The sequence below is a fragment of the Lissotriton helveticus genome, chromosome 12, assembly GCF_964261635.1.
Source record: "Lissotriton helveticus chromosome 12, aLisHel1.1, whole genome shotgun sequence".
Lineage (NCBI taxonomy): Eukaryota > Metazoa > Chordata > Amphibia > Caudata > Salamandridae > Lissotriton > Lissotriton helveticus.
In genome coordinates this window covers 490,877,762-490,899,007 of record NC_136073.1, presented here as the reverse complement: position 1 = coordinate 490,899,007, position 21,246 = coordinate 490,877,762, and positions in this window count along the sequence as shown.

Here is a 21,246-nt window from a genome sequence, read left to right as displayed (position 1 = left end):
AGGCTGAAGATTTTGAGGCATTGCAGATTGTTGAATTATGTCAAATATAGGGGTGAGCCACTTACAGATGGTTTAACTCACATCAGGTGGTAGACAAAACTCTAAGATTCTGTGGCATTGCACTCATTTCAGGAATTTGAATAGAGTGTTTAGCAAGCTACAGGTCTTGGATGGCAGTGATAGGGTTAGGAGCCAAACCTGGTTGAAGGCAGTGCCAACTCTCCCTTGAACGTGGCAGAAGGCCATGCACAGCAGGTGATTTGTGGACTCTGGCAGGTTTGGGAACAGGACTTGGCTAGAGCCCGTGAACAAGGCAGGGTTTGCCACCTATAGTGGGGTTGGTGACAGGGACTGACTGGAGGCCAATCCCCCACTGTGCACAACCGCAGGCTGTCTGCAGTGCAGAACTGGACTGCTGTGGTAGGGTTTGGTGCAGGGCCTTGCCAGTGAGTAGGCTCTGTGGCCAACACGCCCACTGTGCAAGGACAACAGGCATTTTTTGCAGTCCTAATAGCTTTGGCACCGTTAATGAATCTGCATGAAACTTTCCAAAAAAAGGTCTTCCACTTTAGCTTCTTTCTGGAAACCTTTGCACTGATCCATCAATCTGGGTTGGGGCAATAAAAATAGGTGCCAAAACCATTATTTCATATTTTGAGTCTTGTAAGAAACTTTGCTCCCTGATACAGAAAAATACCTGCATAGAATTACACAAAATCTTGCGGAAAGTTATAACTTTACACAGTAAGCCTGAATATCATTATTTAGTTTAAATCCTTTTTTTATTTTTTTTATTTTTTTATTATTAGTGCAAAGGGGGATCATCACAGTATAGACAAATATTCTACAGTGGGAAGACGGGGTGGCAGCAGAATCACATATTTTTCATGAAACAATTTGGTACATCAATGAAGAAAAACAAATCACCTAAAACAGGAAAATCAAATTACTTTATCGATCCTTAAGTACCTTATGCCAAATAGTTTACCATTTCCACATAGAATGTATACCTCTAGTTTTTGCCAAATCTTTTTTCCTCTCATGGATCTCAACCAGCATGATCCACCATTCTACCGTGCTGCTAGGTTTGGAGGAGATCCAAGCCCTGGGGATGGTGAGCCTTGCAGAGACGAATAAATAAAGCAAAAAATGTGCGATGGGGAGGACTAGGGTCTGCCTTAAATCCCATCATTATCTCCTGTACAGAAAATCCTAATTCTAGACCCAGTTTATCTTTGCAAATATGGCTTATGCACTCCCAAAACACAAAAATCAGCATACATGTAGCGAAACATATGCACTATGTCGACCGCGGAGGCTCCACACTTGGGGCATTTTGTTTTATCATTAGGGGCTTGATCGCCTCTTTTTTACCGCCAACTTCCTATCTTCTTAGGGGTGTAATATAGCACACACAGTGTCCTAAAATGTTGGAGCTTTAGGTTGACTGACACTACAGCTTCTTTTAGTGTAGTGAATGCATCGTTAATTACAGTAACAGAGATGCCTGTCCCCAAAGTGCAGCTTCACTTCAACGCAAGCTGGATACTTGGATCTAATCTATACTGAGTTAGGTATTGGTAAGCAATATGTATTGAGTGCTTACGGGGTGTTTCTTGGATTAATGTCAGAATATCGTATACGGATATGGATACGAGCCTTTGTAATTGCAAGAAAAAGTCTCTGGTTTGCAGATACTTGTAATGAAATTGTTGAGGGAGGGAGAACGTATTCTGGGAATTTTGAAAGGTCTTAAAATGTTAATATCAAATTAATGACCGAGCCTTTCCACCCCATACATAACCCACCTTTTTGCCACCACGTCATTAAAGATCTTGGGCAAAAATGGGTTGTCCTATAGAGGGAACCTGCCGTGAAATATTGGGAGCAAATGGCTAGAAAGAATTTCCAGCCAAACTGTAACAGGATCTCTGATGGTCTTAAAACAAACTTGTTTGTAATAGTTCAGATCTAGAGTACGATAGAGAAATCTACTACTGTTTTGGTCTAGTAAAATCTGGTGTTTAAAGTCATGGTCTTTATTTAAGAGAAGGTTATGAAAACGCCCTGAAAAAGAGCACCAGAAATAAAGCTTGAAATCAGGTAATTGAACACCCCCTTGTATATATGGGTATTTTAACAACGTAATCGCTCGCCGAGCTCGCTTATAGCCCCAAATGAAACTGCTCATGAGACCGTCAAATTTTTAAAAGGAAATATTGGGTACTCTTTGAGGGATCAAAGGAATAAGTATTCAAACTTAGGTAATATCATCATCTTTATTATGTTACATCTACCAATAATGCTGAAAGAGAAATTATGCCATTGTTTTAGCTTTTTGGTGACTTCCTGTAGCAAAGATTCATAGTTCAAATTTAGTATGGTTCCTAGTTCCGAAGTAATACGCACACCGAGATAAGTTCCTACCTGGCATACTCCTGCTATAGGTCTAGCAGGTTTGAAATTAATATTCACCTGTGTCTTACTAGAGTTAAATTTGTACCCACAGAATGACCCAAAGCTTTTTGCCTCATTCGTAGTTATTTCAAAAGATACAGCTTGGGATGTCGTCTGCGTAAGCCATTACCTTAAGCGCACATATTCTGGAGAGTAAAGGTGTTATTTTGTCATTATTCATCAGTGTCCATATTAAGGACTCAATATATAGCGCAAACAAGAGTGGGGACGGGGTAACCCCTGCAAAGTCCCTCTGTGTATGAGAAAAGGTATGGATTAAATACCTAGATAGCTCAATTTGGCCTGTGGTGTGCAGTATAAGGCTAGAATCCACGTAAGAAATCTACCAGTAATTTCAAGGACCATAAGAGTGGACCAAAGGCATCCCCAAGCTACTCGGTCAAAGGCCTTTTCTGCATCTAGAAGTATCATTCCTAAGTTGCTCCCTGTTTAATTAGCAAAATCAAAAGCCATAATCGCTGTGTTTGTATTAACTGTAGTTCTTCGACCCACGTTGCTGTCCTGAAACCTGGCCCGGCATCAAAGGGGCCGGATGATTAGCCAACACCTTGGCATAGAGCTTGGCAACTGTGTTAATGAGCGATATTGGCTGATACGAGCCACATTCATCTGGAGGCTTACCCTTTTTAAAGAAAAAACGATGTTAGATATGTCCCAGGTTGATGGAGTCGTCCCGGAGGTGCCAATCTCTTATATAAACTTGGCAAGCACAGATAACCCCGATATTCTTAAACAGTTTTAAAATTCCATGGGAATCAGATCATCCCCAGCTGCCTTGCCCGGTGGCAACACCAATAAGGCCATAAATAGTTCCTCCTGAGCGACTTCAGAAGTCAACTGCAAAGCAGCCTCCTCCTGCAAAGAGCGAAGAGCTGCCTTTCTAAATATTTAGAAAGTTCCTTAGAGTTTATCGGGTCTGATTCAGCATATAAAGATTCATAGTATGTTATAAACCATTTAAGAATCATAATGGTCTCAGTGTGAAGCGTATTCTCCATTCCTTTGATCGCCTTAATTGAGTTTTTGGCTTTTTTATCAGCCAATTGATATGCCAGTATCTTCCCCACCTGTTCACCATATTCATACTGCGAAGACCGATGTTTATTGTACTTCAAAGCTACTTTCTCTTTTAGGGATCGCCCAACTAAAGGCTGAGTAGAAATCACATCAGACTAAATCTGGGATTGCCTAGGTTCATTATGTTTAAGAACAGTAGAGTGAGATCTTTCCAGATTGACAAGTTCCGCACAGGCGGCTTTAGTTACATTCTCTCTGGCTTTAGTCTCTCACAAATGAACTGTTGAGTAATGCCTCTAATATAAGCTTTCATTGAATCACAGAGAATACAAAAATTGGTAGAGTTGACATTACGATGAAGAAATGCTACCAGGAGCCTTTCCATGTGTGCAATATACTGATTTTCAGACAGTAGATATCGAGGAAAATAAAAAGAGCATCTGGTTTCACTTGTCGGCTGAGCTTGAAAGCTAAGAATTAAGGGGTTGTAGTCCGATGTGTTTTTTGGGCATAGCTCGATCCCCCCAGTCTGAAGGATCTGATTGTGAGCCCACACCAAACCTATCCTGGAGTACTGACTATGTGGGCATGAATAATAAGTATAGCCTGGAAGATCTGGAAGTAACGTCCTCCATATGTCTCTAAGATTGTGTAAACATGCTAATTCCCGAATCGATGCCGTTACTTTTAACATTCTTACAGTAGTACGAGGACTAGTGGAATCTATGGTATAGTTCATCACACAGTTGAAATCCCCCATAATTATTAGCACCCCTTGCAGATCGAATAACATTAGCATTAACTCATTGAAAATCTCGAGATTGAGGCAAGATGGCGGCGGCTAGTCGCTGAGAGATGGATCCTGACCGATGCTGGCAGTGATGACCGTGCGGGGGGGAAATGAGCCGAAATAAGCAGAGATTGAAACCTGCATAGGTTATTGCCTAAACACCCGTGCTCAAGTTTTTTAACAAGATTTCTGCTATTATTTGCAAGTTTCATCATGCCTCCCGGAATAATTAAAGTGAAGTAACTGGCGATTGACATGGAAGCGGCGGCAGCGGCGGAACCCGTAGAGGTGCTAAACGAAAGGAGGGCTGTGTTGCAATTTCAGCTCTCTCTCGTTGTCTCATTAATTGGTGTTGCCGTGCTAAGGGTCCTAAGGTTTCCCAAACCAGCGTTCGTGAGCACGACACCAACGGACACTCACCTGTTTGCCGGGTTGGTTCCTAAACACGCCGCTGCTATGGCCCCGAAAAACTCTGCGGCTGTGGCAGCCGCAGCTGCGAAAACGAGAGCAGCAAAACAGGCTCTCAGAGATAAGGAGCTGACACTCAAACGAGGCGCCCCCGCTGGTGTCGGCGATGGAGACGCAGAAGTTTTAGCCGCGGAACACTCGTCAAAACCTGCAAAGCAGCCAGGTGTATCACCCGGACCCTCCGTTGTGGAGCTGCTTCGGAGAGCCCCGAGTGCTTCATCAGTAAAAACAGTGCTGAAGCTCCCTGTGGCTCATAAGGAGGATGCACAGCTGGGTGCTCACTCGGGTTTGATGCAGGTTGTGGAAGCCGGAGGGGATATTCTGGAGCACAGCGGTCGGTTTGAATTTGACGCTGTATCTGACCCTGCTCTTACCGTGGCTCCACCAGCTGGGATCTCCCCGAGCGAAATGGTGACTGCTGCAGACGCTACGGATCGGCCCACGATAAACTCTAAGGTGAAAGGTATGACCATCACAATCGATTTCCACTAATAATGACTCAGAGACTCTGCTAGTAGAGGACACATTAACTGGTTTGGCGTCTGCACCCTCTGGGCGGGACTTGGCATCAGTGGTAATGGATGGTGCAACAGCGGCGTGTGGCTTTGGGGGGGCATCTATTGTGCCGTCTGTGGTTGATGCCTGGCGGCCCCGGGACTTTGCTCAGGTGACGCCGTTGGTGTGTGAAGGAGGGGCGACTATGCCTACTGGCCAGACAGTGACTGATAATACAGATTTATCTGTAGGCAATACTGGTGAGATACTATCAGATGTAACGAATATAATAATTCCCGTTGGGGCTGCCCCTGCTACTTTGATCATGACCCCTACTAATATCATAGACATGCCTGAGGTGAACCTCGAAGGGAATAAATCCGAGCCACTTAAAGCTACAAACCTCCCTGGGGCATCGGCTGTAGAGACATTTGCAGAGGCAGTAGAAACTGATAGGGATCCCACTGACTTTTATTCTTTTTCTGAGGATGCTGGCTGGTCAAACAAAATTGAGGATGACGTTGACGGTGACACTGAGTCCAATGCTACTACAGACAGGGACCAGGTTTTGAAAACGAATGACCCTAAGGCTGCCCGTAGAACTGTTCTTAAAAAAAAGAAGCTATCATGGAACACCAGAGCTAACCTGGGATTACTCACCTTCAGCTCAGACCCTAAACCAAAACCAAAATCAGAGTCATCTTCATCGCAGCACACGGCCCGTATCATTAGATCATCCTGAAAACCATCCTGAAAATTCAGGGGCTACTTTAACTACAGTTATGGACACAGTGCTCCAGGCCATTGCCTCTCATCGGGAGGAGACTTCAAATGATGGCCATAAGGCACAGGTAGCCATTCAAAAAGTTCAGGGGGTAGTACGCAAGCTAACCAAAACAGTGAGCACCTTTAATGATTGAATGACAGAAATGGAAACTCGCATTATGTCTAACGAGACAGAAGCCACGACAACCCGAGAACGTGTTGAATCCCACGAGGCTGAGCTTGAGGATATCAGGTGGAAACTAGAAGACTGCGAAAACCGGCTACGCCGAAATAATCTGCGCGTTCTAGGCATCCCGGAAAAAATCGAAGGTGCAGACATCCGGGCCTTTATCATACAACTTTTTCGTGATACATTTCCAGAACTTTCCACCTGGAACTGGGACATTGAGGTACAACGTGCTCATAGAGTACCACTGACTCTGAAACCATCTACTAAGCAGGGTGGCTATCCTCGAGCAGTTTTAGTCTATTTCGGAAATTTTCTTCTAAGACAGGCTATCTCAGATAAAGCAAGGCCTGAAGCACGGCGTAATAGAGACTCTATTTCATACTTTGTGCGGCCAGACTTCTTCCACGTAACAGTGGAGAGAAGATGGCGTTTACCCCAATTGATCAAACCCTTTTTAGATAAGAAAGCACAGGCTTATCTTAACAACCCTGCCAAACTAAAAATCATAATTGGGGGGCAAATAAGGTTCTTTACATCAGAAATGAAAGCAAAAGAATTCCTCGACAGCCTGAATTAGCTTGATATGGATCTAAGGGTCTTTGTAAGGAAAAGATGAGATAATTTTTTTGTTTTTTGTTTTTTATTATTATATTTTTGCCTTCTACTTTTTTTTTTTTCTCTTTTTTTTCTCATCTACTTGCTATGCTTAAGATATAGCCTACAACTATGACACAAGTCCATATGGGCTATTAAGATGAAAGAATAAAAGTACCTTGACTCTTATTAAGATAGGAAGGTTATTCCCTAAGCAATCTGGAAAGAGTGATGGTTTATGATGTTGTATATTCTGTGGTGCACTATGTTAAAATGTATTTGATTAGAGCTTCCCTTTCATGTCCCCCTTTGTTTCTCTCCTTCTCTTTCTCTGTTTTAGAATATATTCTTCTTCTCATCTATCGCTCATTTATTGCTCTTTTGTCTTTCTCCTCCTTCTTTGGCTTATTTTATTCCCACCATTGTTCTTTTGATTCTCCTTTTTCTCTCTTCTACGCACTGAAATGTTTTTCTCATCTTACCTCACTCTATTATATATGAGGTCAGAACTGCACGGTACAGGTCGAAAAACATCTCACCATCGCTATAGACTCTTACAGAGTCTAATTGCCTTTTTTGGGGGGTGTGTTGGGGGGTAAGGTCGGAGGAGGGGGTGTTTAACAAAATTAAAAAGAGAAAGCTCAAATACTTAAAAAATGTATTGAATACTACAATTCATAATATACAGTTAATGACCAAAGATTCGGAACAATGGTTATATTTACTTACACAAAGAATGATCTATATAAGCATGGCTGGTATATGTATTGAATTGTCACAATGGGGAAGTTAAAGCTTTGTTGTTGGAAAATAGCTGGCCTCAATGACAGGGGTAAAAGGGCTCAATTTTATCAGGCAATCTATCAAGACTCATTCGATTTTGTGTGTCTGCAAGAGACCCACATTGCAGTGGGGGATAAAGAGCTGTTAAGGATACCTGGATATAACATCCTGGCTATGACATCTCAAACCTCTAAAACACGATGTGTTGCCATTTTTGCAAAGACATTTTTGGGACAACCGACACGGAAGTTAGTAGACCCCCATGGTAGATGGGCCATAGTACACCTTGGTCTAGGCTTCACCATTTGTTCGGTCTACGGGTCAAATCTAGACGATCCCCAGATATTCCAAGATCTAGAGTTAGAACTAGCATCCTGGTTTGGTCCACTGATTCTATGTGGGGACTTCAATGTAGTACTAGGTGCTACATCGAGTACTCAAATACAACAGACTTACAGTGGGCGTAAACTTAAGGTTTATAGTGCTATAAAACAGCTCATGACCACCTATAATCTAACTGATATCTGGGGTCTGAAAAATATAAATGATCCTGGTTATACCTATTTCTCCTTTCCCCATAACAAATACGTCAGGATAGACTACGTATTGGTATCTAATGAAATCATATCAGATTCTAGGATAGCTAAATTGCCCAAAACTATATCAGATCACAATGCCTTATCCTTTACTTTTGATGTTGCCAGCTATAGGAAGCCACCTTCTCAATGGACATTTGACCGTAGGCTCCTATTCAACAGGGATTATATAACATACATAATGACATGGGCTCAGGAATTCTTCGATTACAATCAATATAGTGCCTCTAGATTCGTGGTCTGGGACTGCTTCAAGGCGGCTCTCCGAGGTGAGACTCTCGCGTTTGTGGCCAAGCAAAAAAAGAATCAGAACAACATAAATCAACAACTTAACTTAGAACTAGCAAATCTAGAGACTCTGCACGCTACCCAGACACAGCTTGGAGAAGAAAGTCAGAACACCCTGCAGAAAATACTAGTTCTTAACACAGAAATTAATGCTGGCCTTACACAAAAAGCGGCAGAGACCTTTCAGGCAAATCAAAGAAATATCTACGAGAACGGAGAAAAAATTGGTAAACAACTTGCCCTACGAACACGCCAGAAACAATCCCATAGAGCTATCCAAATAATTGAGTTTGAGGGGCAGGAATATACATCGCAAGCGCTTTCCAAAGTTACTACCAAAAACTTTATCAAAATGAAGATCAACCGCATGCAACAGATACTAAAAGTTTCTTACATCACTGGCTGTCGCATACAGAAACTAGATCAATTGACGGCTTAGTCAGAGAAGATCTTGATAAAGAAATTACGAAAATAGAACTCGCATTAGCATTATTAGAACTTGCTCACAGTAAAGCAGCCGGTCCCGATAAAATCCCTTTGGACCTCTATAAAATTCTTGGGAAGCAGATCATCCCCTACTTATTGGATTTGTTCCTTGGAGTACAATACAGTGGCACACCACCTGAATCCTGGAAAAACACAAATATTGTTATGTTTCCTAAAAAAGGGAAGCCTGCCAAATTACCATCTTCATATCGTCCCATTTCACTAATAAACTCTGATTCGAAACTTTATGCCAAGATACTCGCTAACCGGCTGGGCAGGGTTGTTGAGCGTCTGGTCTCTCCGTGGCAGCATGGCTTTGTTCCCGGTAAGGGTACAACAGATCATACCGGAGAGCTATTTCCCTTTTTGACATCATGGGAGCCATGGGGGGCCGGATGTCAATGATCCTGCTCGACGCCGAGAAGGCCTTTGATCGTGTCTCTTGGCAGTTCCTGTGGGAAGTATTAGAATTAAACAACTTTGGAAAGGCCTATATTAAAGCTATCAAGGCTCTCTATGTAGAACCCAGAGCCAAACTTTCCATAGGTGGTATCGAATCAGAGTTTATTAACATCCAAAGGGGCACGAGGCAGGGGTGTCCGTGCTCTCCAATTCTATTTGCCCTGTATATCAACCCCTTAATATTAAAATTACTCATATCTCCAGCAATAGAACCTATAATTACAACAACATCTAGCACTAAAATTTTAGCCTATGCCGACGACGTGGCGGTATTAACTTCTAACCCCACCGAGGCCATCCAAGAAATAGAGCAAATTACCCAGACTTTCGGTTCCTATTCAGGGTGCTCCCTGAATAGGGATAAAACCATGGTCTTGTGCACTGAAAATACTGTTTTTGAGAGTCCTTATAGAACTAGCCAGACTACGTATCTAGGTGTGGTCTTATCTCCTACAATTAAAGAAATTACTCAGATTAATTACGACCCCCTGATTAAGAAAATAAAAACAGATCTCACCAGAGTTAACAATCTCTGGTTATCAATAATAGGTTAGGGGAATTATCTTAAAATGAATATTTTCCCAAAAATTCTATATCTATTTCGAGCAATTCCCCTGATTGTTGAGGACAATATCATCAAGGCCCTTGATGCTAGTATGTCAAAGTTTTTTGGGAACTTTGGGAAAATCAGGAGAGCGTTACCACTCTTATCGCTACCTCAACATAGGGGAGGGTTAGCCATTCCAAATCTGACATTGTATCTTTGGGCAACTCCTATTCAGCAAATGGTTCCCCTATTTAACACTAAACCTATAGCCGCTACCATAACAGACCATCACATACCTTCAATTTATGAACTAATATTGGGGGATACCGCTAGAGGGTTATTACTAAGACTAGCTAACCCAAATATAGACATAGATACTTCATTGATCCTGTCATCTAAATTATTTATAGCCTCCAATTTAAAAGCCCAACACTACAGAACTGTTTATGATCTTTATTTTACACCTTCCAAATTATTCTCATGGGGTCTCCGGACAAACGACAACTGTCCAAGGTGTGGTCAATCTCCTGCGAATCTTATCCACATCTTTGCCGAATGCCCCAAGCTAGATCTAATTAAAATGATGATCTCAGAATACTGGACTGAAATTTTCGGGCATGAATTAAGAACTTCAATGACGATATATGTTTTGGGTCATGATGAATCCATGGGCTATAGTAGGGAAGAGCTATCGTCAGTATTTTTGGGTATGGCAGTGCTCCGAATTATACTAGCTGCCCGTTGGAAAGACACAGAAGCCCCCACTTTTCAAATGTGGTTATGCCGGTTCTTGGGAATTTATAAGCATGAGATAGCCATCTATAAAACCAGAGGAAGTAAATCAAGAACACTTGGGGCTCAGATTTGGACTCCTATTACTAGATGGTATGATAACAAAATGAATTCTTAGAAATCTTAATGGTTTGAATTATATTTTATTTACTTATTTTTTCTTATGTATACAAATATATGAATTGACTTTTTCTTTTTCTGTAAATACATATTTGTTTCTCATTCTTTGTCGTTGTATTTACAAAGTTCTTGATTAGTATTTGTCTATTTTTCTTCTTTTCAATCTGTGTTGTATATTTAAATGATTCAGGTCCTTGATGGTTTATTATTAATATATGTATTTTGTTCTTGCTCAAATAAAGACAATAAATAAATTTAAAAAAAGAAAATCTCGAGATTGTCGGCATTGGGGCCGTACAAATTAACCAAAATGTATTTCACATCAAAGATAGCGATCTGAGCAATTATCCACCTCCCCTTTGTATCTGCTAAGGATCTGAGTGTTGTGTACGTGAGTGCTTTACTAGGAAGAATTGCAGTTCCTCTAACCAAAAGACTTTGTGAAATGCAAGCAATAGTATTTAATTTGTTAAGCAGTCTCCTCTCTTTATGAGCTAGGTGTGTTTCTGATAAAAATACCAAATGTGGTTTATATAGGTTTAATTCTTCCCAAACAAGCTGACATTTCCTAGCAGCGTTCAAACCAGAGACATTCCAACAAAGACATTTAAGTAGTGCCATAAAATGTCAGAATTTGGATACATTATATGGATTTTCCTTGTAAATAAGTACTTTTTTAGTGTGATACATACATGTACAGACCTTATTCATAATGCAACCCCGGTGTAGTTGCAGTTTAGTAGCTACTTACTGCCTTCCCGTTCACGTACCCCCTTTGATTTGAACTAACCCCTTAGGCCTAAACCCTTACAGAATCCCCAAACTGAGCCACCCGGCTCCCATCCCGTGTCCAAGGAAAAGAATCAACCCTCCCGGCTGCCGCTGGCAAGACAGCTGATGAGAGCGCCAGCAACCTAAGAACCGCCCCACCCCTCCAATACACTGTGAAACATAAACTCAGAAGTCTGTTGAAAAAAGTATCAAACACAGAAAGAAGGGAAAAAAAAGAAAAGCAAGATCGTATCATTCATAGATCACAGGGGAAATCCCTGTAAAAACAGAGACTAAATAAAGGGCATGGCCAAAACCAACAATGTGAGTGTATCAGTATGTTGCTTACTGTTAGTATGACCCCACAAGTAATCATTTGCTCCCCTCTTTTGTCATACTTTATGAGTAAAGAAAACATAAAAAAGGAAGAGTGAGATTATTTAGTTTCTTGTTGCCACTTTGCCAAAGCCTGTTGAGCAGCTTGCTCCGTGTACACCAATTAAACTTGGCCATTTTTGATGATTTTCAAGTGGGCCGGCTCTTGTAGAAAAACCTGTATCCCTGTAGATTTTAAGGGGTCTATAAGCTGGTGCAGTTTCCAGAGTCTATCCATTGTGTTCTTGCACAGATCGGATCTACAGAAGACAGAATAATAACCCACTTTAATAGGGGCAGTAGGGCAAGTTTTGAGGTAAAACGCAGAGAGAAAAGACATGCAGGATTGTTGAGAGCAGATGGCAATCTATGTGCTTGTTGTACTTGGATGCCCCAGTCCCAGTCATTCAGATTGGGAAATGCTTTCTTAAGTAGTTGTACAATAAATGCTCTAGGGTCAGCACCTTCTTTATTTTGAGATTCTCCAAACAGGTGAACATTGTTGCCTGTTTTCTAAATCCTCGACTTTACTTTGCAAGAAGATGAGCTGCTTTTTATGTGCGTCGGAGGTCTTAGCGACCCTCATCGTATGATACTCTGTGTCTGCAACTTGTTGTGGCAGCTCCAAGATATCTGTTGTTAGTGCAGCTTCTTTATTATTTACCTCAGCAAGGGCCTGCTTGATCACTGCTTGATTATCTGCTTTGGCCTGCGAGTAATATGCCTGGGATTCTTCTCTATGAGCCTGTAGTGCCTGTAAATTTGCAACAGCAGAAGAATCCAGTGAGCCAGCAGGCAGGACCTTCGGTTGAGCATCAACTCGGGGAGGAGCTTGAAGAAATGTAGGAGAAGAAGAACTTGCTGATTGTCTGAGTTCGCTGCCTGGTGCTGACGCAGATACGAGTGACAAGCTTGAGTCTTGATGTAGCGAGGTAATGCCAGAGCCTGTCACTGGCCCTAAAATTAGGCCAGTGGTAAGGCCAGGGTCAGGGCCAAAACTGGAGCCAGAAAGTCTTGAAATCAGGGTTTTCACTTCCCCCTTTGCAGTAACCCATTTATGAAGTGGACTACTGGTAATGGCCAGTTTGGTAGATGAAGGGTTATGACCACGTGGGTCACTTTCTTTATTGCTTCCTTTTTTATGGTATCTGGTATTTTTAATATTAAAGTTCCCTTTTTTGTTCACCTTCTTTCTGCTGAATGAACAAAGCGATTGATCTATTGACTGTGTGTCACCAAGAATATAGTTGCCGGGGATACTTTAGGCTGTGTCATTAAAAAGACTTCCATCTTTATGATGGCATGATTGAAAGCCAGTAATAGTTGGAGAAGTGAAGCAGTAAGAGAAGCAATATCTTGCTCATGCCTAATCAATGAAGCTGCCTGGAGGTCATCAAACTGTGCATCAGCTGCACTTCCTATCGAATCTTCACCTTGCTGCTGGTTCTTGCCATTGCTTTGATCAGCAGGTAGGGTAGTGCTGTCTATGTTGGGGGGGTGTCCTGAGCCTGCTTGGTGAGTAACCGATGGTAGCGGGTCTCCTGTTTGTATGTCCCTTGTTGTGATAATATCACGTTGGTTAGGTATGGCATCCTCTTTTCCTGCTACTTCCAAATGTAAACAGGTAACAACATCTGCCGTCAACCCTGTCCCGGGAGAGCCAGACTCAGAAGTTCTCCATCGGAACTTAGAGGGTAATATTGCAAGGGTTCCTGACCCGGGGGAAATTCTGTGCAGAGTGAAGAAGAAGGGACCAATGGCACGGCAATAAGTTCCTTTGACCTGTTGAAAACTGCTCAATTAGTGCCTCCACTATCTCCCCCTCTGGAGGTGGGTTTGCGATTAACCCAGGATAAATAAGCTTGTTCACATTGCCTGAGTGCAGAATTTTAAGATTAGGGCGCCCTACCACAGTACCTTTTGTGGGCTGCAGCTGTGGTTCATCCCTGGTCGCCATTGCAGTTTGCTCCGAGGCAGCTGTGTGAGCGTGTGTGCCGGCTCTGGCCCCTTTCTGACCTGTTGTTTTCAGCGGCGCCATTCTGGACTGTGAAGAGCAGTTGCTGAAGAAGAGAGACACAAGGGGAAACCAAGCAAGAGGAGTGAGCTGAGTGCAGCTCCAAATCTGCGGTGGTTTCCCAGCAACCCGGAGCAGCACCAGGTAATTGCAAATCCCTCTGTTAGCAATAGGTGTCCCTGTTTCCACAGAGAATTTCAGGAAAAGCTCAGTTCAATCCATTTTAATCCACTTTCCAAGCAGAGATCTAATGACTTGCTGCGCTTGTGGCCAGTAAGATGGGAACAGCTTGAGCAGCCTCAGGTAAGCCAGAATTGGGCTCTTGGGTGTGGCGGCAGCGGGGCTCCTGGCTTTCCCCTTCTCTTTTAAAAAAGGTCAGCATCCTTATCCACAGCAACTCATCAAAAGCCCCCGCTTATTGTATTTTTGTGAGGGATTCTGAAAGTTGTTGCGCTCTGGTGAGCGGAGAGGTGCAGCGGTGTAATGAAGTGTCGGAGTGGCGAGCGCTCAGGTTGCAGCTCTCAGCGGCGGCCTCAGTCCGCCACCTTCTTTTCCCCGAAAAGCATTTTTTCAGCTGCTATTTAGTTTAAATCCATTTATTAGTTTTTGAGAAATTCATGTTTAATAAGGTGCTTGATATGGGCTTGAAGGGATTAGCCACCCAAAACGGTGAGTGATATCTAGACTGATGATGTCCAGATATGCTCTGATTGCTCTATTTAAAGGGGCTTGGTCAATACTGATTGGCTGATCACAACTTGGACAACATGTTTTGGCAGAAATACAGGACTAAGGGTCATGATCCCATTTGAAATGCTTTGTCAAAAAAGACAGGGTTTGATGGTCACAAAAAGGAGCACAAAAACATGAATGTAACAGAGTTTAGTCACAATATCAATCAGTTGTTGATGATACCATATTAATTTTAGGAATTGTGGTTTGATCTTGGATGATTTTATCCTGTGAACAATGTTGATGCTCTTTTGCGATTTGAAGAACCATGTTTGAAAGAAAATTGTTTTTGCTCATGATTTTCTCTTAGAGGTTATTGAAGGTGCTCGAGAAACCAAAATGAGAACACATTTTCATACTGTCTTCCTCAGCTGTGTGAGAGCAAAGCCTGATATTCTGAGTAAACAACAGCTGATTCCTCAATTCTCTACTGCAGCTTCACCACAAGGTTGTAATGAACAACGAAAGCATTAAAAGTCCGTACTTATGTCAAAAGTATGGCACACCTGAATGTCATCTTGCTGAAATCAAAGTTGTAGAACTAAAAACATTTCCTAGAGAAAATACTGCTGTAAATGAAGAAAATGAGGGGTTTCTTTTTGTAATAGAAATTATGGTTGGAGCTTTAGAAAGTTAAAATGAGGACATCTTTTCGATAAATTCTCAAATATCTTCTTCATCATTTTCAGAAAAATGTCTGGCATGCTGTGTGAAACGTACCTCTAACACAAGTATCAGCCTGTCAGTTAATTTCCCAATGTTCCACTACAGCTTCTCCACAGTGTTCTGAAGAGCAACTAGAACGCTAATGTTGGACTTGGGCCCTCTTTGGCAGGTTCACCCCTAGACTTTTTGACTTTAGCCTCTGACATGGTGGTAGTGATTTTAGGCCTCAGCGCAATTTAGCAATGTGGCCCAGCGTAAAGTGTGTGCGCACTCTGAGTGCGTGGGGTGAGATGGGCCTGCCCTCCCATAGGAATGAATGGGGATATGTGTGTCCATAGTAGTTCCTGATATGAGGGGAGTGCAGGGTCAAGTTTAGTATGTGCGAACTCGTGAGAATCAATGCTGCTCAATAGTGTGCGCAGATTTATTGTGGTTAGTTTAGAAATGCCACTTTTAGAAGTTGGCATTTCTGTGTGCTGTGAGATGTGAATTGCCTGTCTGGCTTGTGAGTGACAGGGGCTGGCTGATGTGGTTGGCTCCAGGAGCCAGTATGAGTCTGCCCAGTGGTGAATAGGGAGATCTGCATGTAGATGGGAGAGAGGAGTTGCACCTGGGACCTGAATAGGGCTGGGCCTTCCCTCCACAATGCTGGCTCCACCCCCTGTGGTGCGTCTGATGTCCCTGGCCTGTCTTGTGAAAGGGAGAGAGGAGCTGGGCAAAACAAAGTGCTCCTGAACCAGTTGTATCTGGATCTCCTCTTGCCTGCACCTTGAGACAAAGGATTTGGTGGTATAAGAAGGGGCTGTGACCCCTTGTAAGATGTTCTTGTTTGTGGACTTTAATCTACCAGGGGCGTGCTGCTGCTGGGGCCCAGGGTAAGGCTTGCCTCCCTGGGCTCTGCCCTGCTCCTGGATGCCTGGAGGACTTTCCTTTGCTGGGAGCTGTTTTGCTCCATCCTTGATGCTCCAGGACTTCTTGGATCCTTTTTGCCTCCTTTTGCTAGCCATATGGAGTTTAGGCTGCCCTAGCGCCCTGTGAGCGCTTTGCTGTATTCCTTGGATGTTCCCCCAGCGAGGGAGAGCCTGGGGGCTGTATAGCGCTGAGCTGCAGCCCGGGCTGAGGGAATCTCCATTGTAGGGATTCCCCCTCCTCTTGAGCCTGTCTTATGTTTTATTTGATTCTCTACTATGGTCTAGGTTTGATTTATTCCCTACTGCAGTTTATGTTAGTCAGTTTTTTTCCTAATGCAAGTACTGTTTAGGACAGTATGGTCCACCATATTTTAGCTTATGAGGTTGGCGCAGAATAGAGTTCTCGCCTTATATGATACTGTGCATGTTATAATTTATGTTACAGGTTGACGCTGAGTATAGTGTCTGTCAGTGATTACTGGCTGTGTTCTAAGTTCCTGATATATTCTTACTTTTACTATTTTTACCAAGTGACAGTTCTGACAGTGGCCCACGTGGCCCTGTCATGTGTAAATAATCCCCTGAATTATTGCTTTTGTGGTTTGCCTAGTATGTTGTTACTGTGTGTGTTGTGCAAATGCTTTACACATTGCCTCCGGGATAAGCCTAACTGCTCGTGCCAAGCTACCAAGAGGGTGAGCAGGGGTTATCTTTGGCGTGTAACTTCGGTTCCCTGACTAGAATGGTGGTCTCTGCCTGGCTTTGGCACAAGCGTTAGCCAACCAGAGATCCCCATTTCTAACAGCTAACATTCTTTATTTATGACAAAAGTGTGGTACACCAGAATGCCATCTTGCTGGAATCAAAGCTGTATAATGTGGTGTGGTGTGGCTCACTGGTTAAAGGTGGCAGACCCGGAAGCAGAGAACGGCCCGGGACCAGGGTTCAATTCCCGACGCGGCAGGGTCGTGGACCAGGGTCAGCGGACTTGACAATTCTCGCCTCGTCGCCTACTCTAACCAGGGATCACACTCGGCAACTCTGGGCATTAAGCTTGCCTCATCTCTACAACGGCCCCCCACAGACGCCGGGGATGCCTGGTTTCACCTTGGAGATACCCAGAAGGGACCATCTCACAGGGAAAGCCAGGACGGGTTCCCCAGCGGTCTCCAGCGCCGGGACGCTTACGGGCAGCCGTGCGCTTTACAAATCCAACACATTTTACATAATGAAAGCATTTTCTTTAGAACTAAACAGAATGCTTTGGCCTTTTTGTCATATAAATTATTATTAAGGCTTTATTAAGCTAAAATAAGGAGAACACATTTTCTCTAAATTCTCAAATATCTAGCTCACCAATGTCAGAAAATAGTCTTGTACTGATGAGTGAAACATATACTTTCAAAAGTAGCAGCAGCTTGTGACTTGATCGCCCAGTATTCTATGGCAGGTTGACCACAATGTTCTAATGAACAACCCAACTGCTAACATTCTGAGAAGGAGATGTCTGCATAGGATCCAGCATGCCCTTATCACATCTGTTTACACACCCTATCAATCTTCTCAGTTGCTTAACAGCTCCCTAATTTTAAAAAGTAAGAACAAATTTTGAGCTTAGTAGGGGTTTGGCCAGCTGCATAGGCCCAGATGTGAGAACGAGTCTCACAGCAACTCTTCCCTTTCACTTTGTGCACAGCAGTAGTTGGGCACCTGCAGAGAGATACCCACAAGGAGTTGTAAATAAATAAGGGGTCACCTCATTATCCTGGGAACCTGGGTGGTACATTTTACAACATATACAAACAGCTTCCTTTGGGAGAGCTTAGAGGCTATGCTCCCTTAGCAATTACTTGCCAAGGTAACACATTCACAACCCGTTGTTTCTTCAATGCATTCATTTCTTTAGTAAAGTACATAAATAAACGTCCTTATAGATGTGCCAAAGAATCTGTGCCATGAAAGTAGTTGTGACAAAGATGAATATAGGCGAGGAAGAAATATTTACAAAAAATAATAATAGCCACTGTTGACTAATTAAATTTTTTTTAATCGTTCCGAACTGCTATAGAGATAGATTTCGCTGTACAGTAGAATAACTTAGTGGTAGGCAACAATGTAGTTTGTCGACATGTTGACGGGTGAAAATGATTCCCATGGGGTCTTAATCAGGACAAGGACATTGGAAACAACCCTAAAGACATGTCCAGACAATCCTGTGACCAACAGGATACTATAAAATAGGTTAGAGAATCATAAACTCATATTCCACTTGCACTGTTACTTCTGACTTTGGCAAGCAGAGGAGAACCCGCGGTGTGTCCCCAGGTTGAAATATTTTTCTGATTCTTGGTAAATAACGGTGCAAGAAGTTTAGGAGTTCATGTTTCATGTTTCTTCAACGGGTTTTATTTGATCGTTTAGGTACTTCACTAAAGAATGTAATACATTGAACATATATCTATTTGTGTATGTGGTATCTTTGCAAGAAATTGCCAAGCTCTCCCTGAAGGGGCCATTTGTATATGTTGTTTGGCGCAAAAAGTTGGGCGCAAGACCAGTGGCCAACCTCTGCTGCTCACTGCTTTGTGCCGTAGGGTTTGGCGGCCTGATGAGAGTTAGGTGCAGGGCCTGACCTGAGCCCTGGTTCTGTGGTCAACCAGCACTGCACACATTCAAAGGCCGTGCTCAAAGGTGATTGGACGCCAGCAGAGGTATGGCCTCAGTCTCACCACGATCGGCCTAAGGCCTAGCACGATGATGGTGGGTACTCATGGAGGGATGGGCGCTGGGCCAATATAGAATATGATTAAAAAAAATACCTAATTGAAAAAAACAAAGGCTAAAGTGACGGTAAAATTGTGTATTGGAATGAGACAAGAATTAACGTAAAAAATATATACATACGGAATACTGTGAAGTAACTACAAGGTAGGATGTTATGAGATCGGGTAATATTAAGATGTAACATTTTCCATTTGCTTATTATTCTCATGCACCTTTTCAGTTTATTTTTGAGTAGCCTTGAATAGATTTCAAACCAATACTTGTTTGTTCCGCTCGGTGTTGGATTGAAATAGAGGGAGATGTTTTGTACACATGAACAACAAGAAGTCATTTAAAAATGAAGATACAATATCTTCAAGCACGAATCATAATAATTTACACGATTCCCAAGCCACAATTATGCAAAGTCGTATTGCACAATATAGCAGAAATGGGGTGGCTATGCTATACAGTTAAAATCATGAGCATTGAGAGAGTCCAGCAGCCTTGAAGAGGGAATATCTAACATGTCATGATCTCATTTGAAAAGTTTTCTTTTCACATCGCTAAAGTCACACCACAGAAAAATATGTCATGCCAGACCTGTTATTAGTTCTCTTTTTTAAGCACCCTCGTGTCGCAGAGGTCACCTCAAGGTTCCTTTATTAATGCCAAGTGAAGTTATGTGCATCATGTGTGAGCCCAGTAATGAGGGAGAAGATTCTTCATTGGTTTGGCAAACATTGGCACAATACACGTAATGGAAGTAAGTGACAGCCAGGATGTCTCTTGGAAGTAAATTACCTTTAGACTTCCCTGGGATAATCTAAAATCATAAATGCTGGTGCAGTTGTAAGGCAGATGGCGTGTTTCCTGTGCCATTGTCCCATTCGATCAACGTCAGCTGAGGTTACCTTTGCCACCTTACTCCAAATCGCCAGTACAACATGTCCCTTATTCACAAAAGTCATAAATCTGCAGCAAAAGTGACCCCTTGCATTTGTGTAGATTTTACAGCTTTTGGATATTCACAAATCTTTACAGAAATGTAGTGAAAAGCTGCATCAGTCACTGCTTTTCAGGTGTACCTAACGAAGGCATTTGTTTAATTATATGTTTCTGTGTGAATGCATTCCCACCAGCCTAATAGTATAAATTATGTACTTACGCTAAAATGCTGTTGCTTTTTTGCAGTTGTACATGTTCTTTGCACTCAGCCAATTTTGGTTGTGTTCTATCTTCCTATCATGGAGAGGGACTTTCTCCTCCTCTTGTGTGGAGCGAACCTCTAACCATTTCTAGGGTGGGAAGTTGTTGCACAGGAGTACAAAAAAGTGTTAACTAAGTTGTTACAACTACAGTGTGTGCTTTAGTGACTACCTAGCCCTTGTAAATCCAGCCCTTTTGGCGTGCAAGTCAAATTTAAACAATCAAAAGACTTTGTAAAGAGGACCCATATTTCCCTCACTGAGCTACTGGGTGATCACCCAGGCTCACTAAGATTCAGGGAGCTCAAGGCAACAAGACGCCTTGCTGAGCTGCATTGTGTCAAATGGAGAGGGCAGGAGTGCGTCATGTCTACTAAGCACTATCCTCCTTCGTCTGTGCTGGCACACTTGTGGCTGCTAAGCACCAGTGCCAGCACCCTTGAGCCATGGTGCAAGAGTCATTAGATTGTAGGCAGGATTGTTTTTGTGCACAGAGGGAAAACCTTCCTGTGCAAAAACAATCCCTAAAGGTATTTTCCTCTTTCAATATGTGCTTCAGAATGCAGCACATGTAGAAATAAGAAATAACGATGAGAAATAAAGAAATTTCTCTTCGGTATGGTTCACCTGGGAAGGCATTCCATTTTGACGCATTCCTGTGTTTACTAGTCTTAGTAAATCTGGGAATGCACCAAACGCAATGGGTAGATGTGTGGAAACACCCATGCTCCACCCTTGCTCCACCTATGCTCCACCCATGAAACACTTTCTTCAGGCAGAATAACGCAAGGCAGCAACTTGCACTGCCTTGCATTACTCCTGACTTTCTATTACACACAGAACCTTGCAAGCTGGCTCTGTGCGGCATAGTAAATCTAACTTAAGGACGTGCATTGCCATGAGTGGCGCAATTGTGATGCAAACCGTTGATAAAT